Consider the following 11,369-nt stretch of genomic DNA (forward strand, 5'->3'; position numbering starts at 1 on the left):
ACACCTAAAATCAAAGAGAACCCGTGTTCTGGGTGCGGTTTATTTTGGCAAAGGTTTGCATTTTCTTCTCCAATCACAGAACTTCCTATGGAATCAACAGTTTACAGTCTGGCTTTGGGCTGTTCAGGGTTCCGGCGCCTGCTACAGAGACAGGCGCGCCAAGCTTCCTCACACACCTGCTTCCTGAGAAGGTGCGGCCGCTCACCAGCGCGGGTGCCGTACAACGCTCGGTCCAGAGGCAGCGCGACAGGCGCACACGGGACATGGCGTCATTTCTGCTTCACCACAAAACAAGAGTATGGGGGCTTTGGTGGTGGGTTGGGGCGTGGCGGTCTGGCTGGGTGCAGAGCACAGGCCGGGTGGACGGCTCCAGCCACCACAGACCGATGGTGTCCAGCGGCGAGGGAGATCTTTTAGAGTTTGCTTTGGACGCCAAAGTATTTCTTGTCTTTTGGGGAAATGTAGCCATTCCTGAGTGTCAGGTGAGGGGGGTTTTAGCCCATAAGGAGAGTTTCCTACGGCCACCGTGAAGAAGGGCCACATTAGGAAGCTCCTGCCTCATAAGGACCCGTGATGACTCCGGGCCCAGCGGATCCGCCAGGGCCATCTCCTATCTCACGATGCTTAACGCCACGACACTTGCAAGTGCCCTGGCCATCTAAGGTCACGCGTCTACAGGTCCTGGGGTCAGGGTGTGGACGTCTCCTGTGACATGGAATGTTCCAGAGCTGCCCTGCGAGACAGCCCTTGGGCACACACAGCCGCTGGGCGCTTGAAACACGGTCAGTGAGATGGAGGCACAGAATTTCACCTGTACACACTTCCAGCTGACTAAGTTGGAAGGTCGCATGCGACACGCCGGTGGCCGTCACGTTGGACACCGCCTCTCCGTCCTGGCCCAGCACGCGTGGGTTGGTGCGTCTGTGAGAGCCCCGGGCGCACGCGGTGTGATGCGCGTGACGTTTAGAGAGACGCTCTCGTGCCCCTTGAAAGCAGAGGTTTCTGAGTTCTGCACACAGACAGGAGGCCGCCTGGGGTCCCGCTCACGTGCTTCCAGGGAGCAGGGCGGGGCTGGGAGGGCTGGGCGCTCTGTCTGGGGCGGGGCGGGAAGACCCGCCAGGGACCGCGGCTCACTCGGGGCGGGCCCTTCGTCAGCCCCGAGGGCCTTGCGGAGTCCCTGCCCCCACCACTGAGGAAAGCGGACTCCATTTAGTGAGGCAGGACACAGGTCATTCGTCCTCAACAAATTTGGTGTAAATAAACATGTTTTGGCTCTTTTTTAAAAAGGATCAGGTTTAGTGATGATGTCGGTAAAAGCAGACTGGCTTCAAGGAGTCAAAATAGATGTTGGAAAAGGAAAAGATCAAAAAAGACACATTTCTGTGGAGCTTCTGAGCTGACCTCCCCGCCCTGTTGCAATGGGTAATTGAGAGGAGTTTACCCAACAAAGGGCTGCCACCACCACCAGTGACATGGGGGACAGGCTCCCCTACCGGGCCCTGGGCTCAGCACTCCCACAGACGTTCAGCAGCCCTCAGCCCCACTGTGTGTCTGAAGCACGTGGGGGCCCAGCCCTGGCCCCTGGAGCTGTGGTTCCCTGGATCTGAGGGTCGGGGTTTTATAAAGCTCCCCAGGCGACTGGACGGTGTGGCTGGGATGGAGGCCGCAGCTGTCCCACTTACATTTGTCATAACAAGTTCTATGAAAGGTCTGTGCCCTCATCCCCAGGTAGTAACGTGGAAAGCAGGCTCCCGGGAAAGGTGGAGACACTGCCCCGGAAGAGGCAGAGCCCAGAGCACCCATCTCCAGGTTACGGGCCGCCCTCCCAGGGCCCCACAGCCTTGGCTCCTGCCTCCCCGATGTGTGCGATTAAATTAAGGAAAAGAGGTAGCTCAAGGCAAAACTGCCAAGTCCTGAACTTCACACTTTTGTGAAAAGTTGAATAACGACCTGCAGTTACATTTTGATGGAAACGCCGCCCAACAAGGCACCTGCTCAGACGCCCTGCAGCCTGTGAGGCTGCTGTTCTCAGATGTGGAAGGAAGGGCAGTGACCGGAGGGGGATCTCCAAGCCAGGGCTTGTGGGGAGAGAGAGCAGCCACGTGGCAGCTGCCCGCTTGCACAGGGCCTTGGGAGAAGAGAAAGGCTAGTGACAGGGGACCTTGAAGGAGGAGAGAGGACCGCGGGGCCCTGAGCCCAGCTCCCCCCGCCGCACGGAGATAGTGCGTCCCAGCCAGAACCCCAGGAGCAGGGGGTGCCTTCACCTCCGCTTTCACGGCGACGGAGGGCTTTCCTCCGTGTGCCCCGCAGTCTTCGTCTCCTGGTAGATGTTCTGCTTTGTAGGTTATTTTTAAAATCTGGCGTGAGCCCTGGGACACTGCGCGTCTCCTGGGAACCACACCAAGCCTGGACACAGAGAAACCATAAACACACGGAGAGGAAAGACATGGACCTCAAAGCCACGGAACAGAAAACAAACACAAGCAGGGCCGCTCCCTGTCCTGAGTGGCGGCCAGACACCGGGGGCAAGGTCTGTGGGTCCATGGGGTGCGTCCTGTGATGTGATGGTGGCTTTGGATTGTTTTGTAGGATTCCTGGCCCGAACAATCAACTTCAAAGCTTATTCCCTTTGCTTTTATGTTATTTTCTGTTTTTGTGAAAGTCCAAGTGTGTGCCCTTCCCACCACCCTCGTCCATCCCGTGCCAAACAGGGATCCGGGCCCTTCCCACCCTGGGCCCCCCCGACGGCCATCCCCGGGGGCCCTGGTCACCCCACTCTCTCACCTGCCTGCCACCTGCTCCTCCTCTCCTGGATCCCCCAGACTGCGCCTGGTGAACAGCTGTGCCCCGGCGACAACGGGGTGCCTCATCTGCAGGGCCTGTCTGGCCTCGGGAAAGGCCTCGGTCCACGCACTAAGGCCAGCCTCGGGGAGCCGCCCGGAGCTCCCTGCCCCTTATTCCTGCATTCCAGGCATCAGTGGGTCCTGTGGGTGACACCCCTCCCTGCCACGTGTCCCACCCCCACTCCTGTTCTCCATTCTCTGCATTTCCACAGCCCCCATGCTGCCACATCTCTAGCCTGAATTGTATCTCCAGCCCTCTGGTTTCGCGCCTTCCTTCCAGCGGCTCCCCATCTCCACCTAATCCATTCTTCTCTCAATGGTGCAGAGATTTGGGGGGGATGTCAGCAGGACCGTTCTGCTTCCCTATGTAAAGCCTAGGCTCCCATTACCTTTGGAGTTAAGCATGTGCCTCTTCCTGCGTGACCTGGACCCCCACGCTCCCTTCCCGTCGGCCTCTGCACGCAGGGCCCTTGTTGCTTGGGTTGCATCGCCCACTGTCCCCCCTCCTCTGCAGCCTGACCCAGAGCACAGCCTCCCTGCCGCCCCGCCCCCTGCCGTGCGGTCCCGGGCGCCCATGGCCGCCCTCACGCTCTGACCTTGTGCACTGCCTGTTTCCCCCAGGAGGGTGTGTCCTCACCTGCTCGCTTGCTCACAGCACTGAGTAAATACCCGTTCAGTAGAAACTGACAGCGGTGCCCCCGCTCCTACAGCCGGGTGCTGCTGGCCGCCCCGTCAGTGGTGCGTGCTCTGCCTCGGCACCTCGACGTGCTGTTCCCCTTCCTGCAAATGCCCCCCCCCCCCACGCTGTGCTCCTGGACTTCTTTCAGGCTCAGCCCAAAGCCTCCTCTTCTGCGACACGTTCCTCCTGTAAGCCAGCAGTCATCCCGCCCTGGGTGCTGCGCACCGCCTGCCGATGTGCATTCTCACGCGCTCACACATCGCCCACAGGATGCGGAGACCTCGGGCGTCGTGTTCTTCCAAGGCGCGTGACCGTGACGTGTCAGCACGCAGATGGAAGCAAGGCCAAGGGTTAGATGCTTCAGGTGACATAGTCAAATACTCACCTCTGGTCTGGGATCTGATGCTCATAATTTGGGAAGTCCAGAGAAAGGAAGCAGAGTGGAGCAGGCACGGCTCGGCGCGGAGAAGGCGGAGAGCGGGAGCTGTGCGCGGCCCTCGCGACAGCAGGACTATGCGCATTAGTTAACAAGGTTACCAGGACGCTTCTGAAGTACAGACCTGAACTCTCAGCTCCCAAGATCTGCCTTCACAGCTCTGACCCCCGCCCCTACCCTGGGGTGTGCGGCGTTCTCCCCTCAGCCTCTGCGCCGGAAGCTGAGAGGAAGGACATAGGAGCCCATGTGAGTGGCTCTGCACAACAGAGTGTCTACAGAATGACGAGAGCTGTGGGCCCGGACGCCGCTGAACGTGGGGTGGGGGGTGCAAGCCGAGTGCTCCTCGTGGTCCAGGGCCAGTGGGCACAAGTCCGACCTGAGGGTCCGTTTGTTCCCCGGTTTCCTCACACACACAGGCTGGGTTGGCTCCCACGTGCATGGAAATGGTAAAATATATGTCAACAGGGAAGAACAATCTTGTGTTTCCACCATCCTTAAGATACGCTCACCAACTGCAGCACTGAAGATAAAGACAGTGTATTTTTTCAGTGTCAAGATTATTCTGTCAGTATTTCCTGGGTCACTTTGGGAGTTTTGTTTTTCTTTCGTGACATTGAAATAGGGGATTTATTTATAAGCAACGTGAAATCTTCTGATCCTTTTTACTGAACTCTGGAAATCCAGAGGAGGCCACCCTACAGGTGTTCTGGGTCCCTGAACAAATAAATGCAAATCAAAGGTGCAGACTCCAAAAAGAGGCGTGACATTCAGGCTTTCCGCATGAATGCGCTTTGCACATTCTTTGGTTTGTTTCGTCATTCCATAATGAAACACACAGCTTCACCCCAAATGAACATCACAGTTTATTGAACACCACCTGCCAGTGTGTGCCAGTGAGGGTGTGAGGCAATTGCGGAGCATCGGTGACCCAGACAACACCCCCGTCCCGGGGCGCTTGCCTCAGCAGGAGAGACGGTCCAGGCGCGGCAGATGGGGCAAGCAAGTGCGGGACACGCTGGAGGTGACTAGGGCCCCGGGGAAAGCAAAATGAGGGCAGAAGCCAGGTGCCAGCTCAGAGTGGGCCTGCAGGAGGTGAGGGGCGAGGCGTGCAGGTACCGGGGATGGTTCTGGAAAGTTCAGGAGCAGCAGAGGGACCGGCAGGGCCAGGATAAAGCAAGCACGGGGCAAAGCGGCAGGAGAGGAGCTCAGAGATCTGATCAGAGGGGACCGCATCCAGAGTGGGCTTGGGGGCCACATACAGGTAGGGGCTTCGCCCGAGGGAGTGGGGACAGCCACAGCACGTCTCAGGTTCTCGGAGAGGGGAGATGCGGGGCAATGTGCAAACCACGCCGGGCAGAACCGCGCCGGCAGCCGGGGTGGCAAATGCAGGCTGCAGAGACGTCTGCAGGGTGACTCCCAGCCCTCCCGGCCGGGGCTGAGAGAAGGCGTCGGGGGTAAAGCCGAGGCCTCTGGTGCCGCCTCTCGGGGGACAGAGTTGTCCTCAGCTGGCCTGGAAGGCTGGGGGCAGGGACAGCCTCGGGCAGACAGGCAGACTCCATGGCTAAAGGCCTCGCGGCCCTGCTCCGGGCTCTGTAGGCATTTTCAGCTGTGAGAACTGTGCTTTTCGTGTATTTCCCACTCACTCCTGGAACCTGTAAAGGGCAAAATGGCGAGTGGAGGAAGATGGTCAGACCCTTGGCGGGCAGGGCAGCCCCGTGGGCTGTGGGGGAGCCCAGGCTGCTTTGGGGCTCCTGTGGAACGCCCCCAGAACGGAGCCCTCAGTGGCTGGTCCTCTGGCTGGTCACTCCAGGCCTCTGGAGAAAAGGCCAGGAGAACCCTGAGTCCCGTCCCGCTGGTGTGGGTGGTCAGTGCCAAGGGGCAATTTCTGTGGCCGGAAACCGACAGGGCCATTAACACCACCTGGCCCAGGTCTTGGGGGAAAGGGGATCGGGGGGCTGTTCTCAGAGGAGGGTGGGCGCCGGGTGGGAGCTCTAGGGGGTCTGCTGTCGCTATGGGTGAGCTGGGGGGCACAGAGCAGAAAGCAAAACGAACTCATTCCAGGGGCTCGTCAGCTGCGTGACCCGGACATTCCTGCCCCGAGACCATGCCAAGACAGTGACCACGTGGGGACGGTGACCACCGCTCACCACGAGATAGTGACAAGTGCAGCGCTGGGACCACCGTCCTCTCCACGTCTCCTCTGACGCACCTTCCAGCTCAGCCTCCTCTGGGAAAGGAAGTGGAGGGTGGTGGCCCAGCACCCACTGGTCCCACTACAGGGAAGGGGGGCTTTGCCGCTGGCCCCTCCCACCGCCCAGAGACCGGGCTTGGTGTCCCACTTCCTGGAAGGGGAAACTGAGTCTCTGGAAGCTGAGTGGCCTCCCTCCTCCCAGCCCATCAACCACAGCGGCAGAGGTGGGATTTGAACCCAGGACCTCTGACTGTAGGCCTGCCTGGTTTTTAATTTTTTTTTGGTAAAAATTCACATAATATAAAATTAGCCATTAGCCACTTTAAAGTGGACCATTCCGTGGCATTCTGTGCAACCTTCACCGCTGTTGGTTCCAAAGCATTTCATCGCTCCAGAGAGAAACCCAGTCTCTCTACTGTCACTCCCCACCCTGCCCCAGCCCCCGGCAACCACTAACGGACTTCCTGCCTCTCCAGATTTACCTTTTCTGGATGTTTCTTACAGATGAAACCACACAGCAGTGCGTGTCCAGCTCCTCCCCGGAGCAGAGGGTTTTTCTGGTTAATCTACCTTGCGGTGCATGTCAGTGCCTCACTCTTTTTTATGGCTGAATGGTGGTCCCCTGTGCACAGAGGCCACATGGATTTATCCATCTATCTGCTGACAGGAGGCCTGAGCAACGAGCAAGGCCTGCTTCCCGGGCCCACCGACAAGGCCAGGTCTGCAGAAGGCGTACCCTTCCCAGTGGCCCGTCACAAGCCCGGATCCTGAAACACGAGCAAACTCTCTTCTTTTTTTCAACTTAGTGGAGCCCCCCGTGGACAAGCTAGACTTATGGCCTCTCCTTGCTTCTCCCGTCACTCAGAAATGCCCAGGGCTTTGGGTTGCACTGGGACTGACAGAGACAGTCACCATCTCCACCACACGGACTTCAGAAAACTTGCTGGGCCTCCGAAGGGAACTGAAGAGCCTGTGGCGGGTAGCCACGTGCCCTTCCCCCCACGAGAACGGGGGCTTTTCCAATGAAGGAAATGAAACCGCCAGGAGCCCTCAGGAGCAGCTGAGATAAAGCCCACTTGTGGCTAGAAGACTCCTTGCTCAGCAGGTGGCGTGGTTGCCTGAGGAAGTCACCTTGGCGTGGCAGCTATGGCTGACGGGCCACCTGGGGTCTGAGGCCGGGCTGGGCCGCCCCCTGAGCTCACTGCCTGTCTCGTCCCTCCAGCCACAGTAGGGCCTGGCAATGGCTGATGCGGGAACCAAACCACATGAAACACCTTCAAGACAAGCCCAAGTTCACAGTCAGTACCTGCTGGGAAACAGAACTTGACCGAGATTGCCAAGTGCGGTCCCAGCTCTTCAAGCGGGCAGACAGGGAAACGTGGATGGTGGAGCACCACGAACAACGGATTTCCAAAACCAGTCTCCAGAAGGAGGAGAGGTACTTGCTCTGTGAAAAGAGCACGAACTCTCGTCCCACACGACTGAGAACAGACGTGGCAGGGCGGCCGCTGAGGCGGGGAGGCTCCCACGCCCGTGGATGGCCTGTCAGCTGCATTTTTTCCCGGGAGAGAGGATGAGTTCAAAAGAAGGGCCGGGATGTAGGAGGACTCTGCGTGCACAGGCCGTGCCCCTGGGGTCTGCGGAGGGGGTAAGACCACGGCTGCTGAGCAGCGCGAAGGCTCATCCCAAGAGCCAACAGACCTGTCGCGTTTCCCCCGGCCTGGCCCTCCGCCTCCTAGCTGCCACTGTGGTTGCTTCCAAGGAGACAGAGAAATAATACAGGGTAACCCAGTCGGAGAAGCCAGGATGCTAACTCTCTAGTCTGGCGCTCCATGCGGGGCTGTGCACGCCTTGTCTCACTTAGACCCCAGACCACATAAGAAGGAGGTGCTGCTCCCTTCCCTGTGCTGCAGATGTGGACCCTGCTTCTGGAGCCTAGGCCACAGCCCCTCTGTGCGTGCGAGTGGGCGTGATTCTTCACCAGCTGTCAAAGTGCCGCCCAGGGTGGGAGGCAAGCCTCTTAAACCCTGCAAGCGGGCTGCCTCTCAGACCCCAGGGTCTGTGTGCATGGCAGGAAGGCATTCTGCACACGTGCTTGCTGAGTGTTATTTGTCTACAGGAACAATAGGCTAGCTTCGAGAGGAGCACACCTGCGGATGGCTTTTGCTCGGCATGTTTGTAAAGGACACTGAATCTGCTTCTGCTGATTAAAGACTTTTTAAGGCCACTCAACTCTCCCTGGGCGAGGGGCCCAACTCTTTCTTTCCCAAGGCCAAAAATTCAGAGTTTGTCTCTCCCCACAAACAGTCTGAGAGCAAGCCAGAGGGGCAGGAGGGAGGCCGCGGAGACTCCTCCTTTCCCCAGGAAGTCGCAAACCGGGTAGGAGAGTCACCTGCTCTTTGGTTTGGAACGGGAGGCAGAGCCACGAGGCCGCTCCTGTGCTCTGGCCAAACTGGCTACGTTTCTCTCAACTTTGGGGATCCGTGAAATGGGACTTCTTCATAAGATTAACAATGTAAAGAGAGTATATGTTCATGGTACAAAGTTTAGGAACAGTAGAGAACTATAAAGAAGAGAAAGGTCATCTGACCCCCCAACCTGGAGATGGTCGCTTTAACATTTTGGTGTAAATTCCATCCATTTTCCCAGCTCTTTTATAGACACTGCTACTACGAGTGGCTGCTGTGTACTGAGTGGCTCTTTTGGGGAAAGAGATTGTTCTGAGGGCTTTACATGCATTTGCTCATTTGTAGTAGGCGCCTTTAGTCCTACTTTATAGAAAGCGGAACTGAGGCCCAGAGAGGGACAGGGTTTGCCCAAGTTCCTCTAGCTGATGTGCAGCAGAGCCCAGGTGGGAACTCGGGAAGCCTGACCCTCAAGCTCATGGTTATTCTGCTGCCAGGAATCCCCCTCCCAACTTCTTTTTCCCCCCGGTTTCCCTGACAGATAACCGTGTATTCGGGCATGTAATTCGTTTATATCACAAAGTGGTCACCGCAGTAGCTTCACTCACCATCCATCACCTCACACAGTGGCAATCTTTTTCTTGTGATGAGAACTTTCAAGGTCTCTCTTAGTCACTTTCAAATAGACAATACGTTTTGTTAACTGCAGTCACCATGCCATACATTTGACCCCCCAGGACTTCTTCATCTTAAAACCGGGGGTTTTTGCCTTTTGACCACCTTCACCCATTTCCTACCCCCCTCCCCACAGCCCACGTTTTGACATCAGGAACCTGAAAATCACTGCAGATTTGGAGATAACAGAAGAGAGTTTGGGAGAGCCGGAAAAAACACTTCGAGAGGACCTGCTGATGGACCACAGAGGATGGTCTACGACAGATTTACAAACACGGAGAGAATGGTCGGAATGCAGTGCTGATGGCATGGCTCTGTGAAGAACCGCCGTGCTTCCCGGCCCCCTGCACTGGCCCAACATCCAGCCTGTCTTCCTGTGACAGGCTTCTCTCTCCCACAATTGGACCCAGAGTTTCTGAGACCCAAACAGGAGAGAGTGGCTTCCCCAAAGGGCTAATAGTCCACAACCCTACAGAGATACCGCTCTGCCCCACTGAAGCTCTTGCAAATTCTCCGCGAGCGCGGATCAGCTTCTCCAAGGCCAAGGCTCCTGCTCCAAGAAGCCCCCGGGAAATGCTCCTCCATGGAAGAGGCAGCGACCTTGGGGCCAGATTACATCCTGCACCACAGAAACAGGAACTGCTTGTTCCTCCCCAAGGGGGACAGCTCTCCCAGGTCTCAACAGATGGACGTGGGGTCCTGGCTCAGCCAGACTACCCAAGGGTCCACCAGATAGAGCCTTGGAAGATCATCCGCCCTCTATCAAAAGGTTCTTTTACAGCCTGATTTTTTATGGTTACATTGTTTTCTACCCTGTGGATATAGAAACATTTACCAAAGCTGATGTGCCAGACTTTTGGTTATTTCCTGTTGTCTACTATGTTTTAAAACTACAATAAACAACCATGTAGCCAAAACTCCGCTTGCTCCTTATTTCCTTAGAGAAATTTCTAGAAGTGGAATTACTGGTCAAATGGGATCCACGGTTTTAAGGCTTTTGACGGAAACTCCCAAGCTTCCCTGATAGAAATGCCCGAGTTATTCTCCAGCAACCCTCGTAAGAATAAATAGCACAACTTTTAAACAAATTACTGGCTAGTGCTGAAAAGGCTGGATTGAACCTGCCTGGGACAAGAAGCTCCACTGTCACTCCACCAGTAGGTGGTGCTTGTGGCTAAGGTTTTTAGAGTCATGGAGTTCTGTAAGGAGTTTTAGGAGTTGCATCAGGGAAATCAAAGCAAGTTTGCCCTTGGAAATCTAGGACGGTTTCATCTGAAAACCAAGTAGAAACAGACGAAGGTGCCTAACAGCCGCGGGGGAGTGGAAGCGCGCCTGGGGTGTTGTCACCTCCCAGCTATTGTCTCCGGCCACTTCCCAGGAGCCCCCAGAGGGAGGCACCAGCATTCCACACACACAAGCTGTTCCTTCCTCCTCCCTTGTTAGTTCTGGTTCCTTCTGACCAGCTCTCTGGCCCTTAGGGCTCTTGGCTTATCGGCATTGTTAATTTCACACTCTTATGTGCAATTATTGATCGCCTCTCTGTGTCTGGAAGAGGCACTCGCTGTCACCGGCCTGGAGCCCAGCGCAGTGGCCAGCACAGGGACACGCCCGCAGGTGTCAGCTGTGGGAATCGCAGGTGGAGGGGCTTGGCATGTCCCCTTGGAGCATTGCTAAATGACTTCCTTCCACCTGAAACCGAAGTATATCCTGAGATGATCAAGTCTTCGCTGCTTAACTGTCTAGAGGCAAATAAACCACAGGAAGAGGGTGGCAGAATGACCACAAGTACATGTGGGTTCAGGGTGAGAAGGATGGGGTTCCAGCCCACTTGCTGGTCAGACAAGTTCCATTGCTCTGCTAAACCTCAGTTTCCTCGTCTACAATAGTAATGGCACCTTCTCTATTAAATACTTTGCACACTGGATGCTCAGCACAGCACCTGATAAAGACTCGGAGGTTTGCTCGGACTTGGGTAATCTGGTCTCCTGCCAAGCAGCGGCCTCTGAAAGGACAGGAGTGGAAGGGTTGGTTTTGATTCCCCCTAAGCCACCAACTTAGACATCTTGCAAGCTAATATTTGTGTTGTAGGGCCTTCGGGCTGCCGAGATTTTGTTTGGCTGGCACATTGCTGATGAAGGGC

This window comes from Camelus bactrianus, chromosome 21 (genome assembly GCF_048773025.1).
Source record: "Camelus bactrianus isolate YW-2024 breed Bactrian camel chromosome 21, ASM4877302v1, whole genome shotgun sequence".
NCBI classification, from domain to species: Eukaryota; Metazoa; Chordata; class Mammalia; order Artiodactyla; family Camelidae; genus Camelus; species Camelus bactrianus.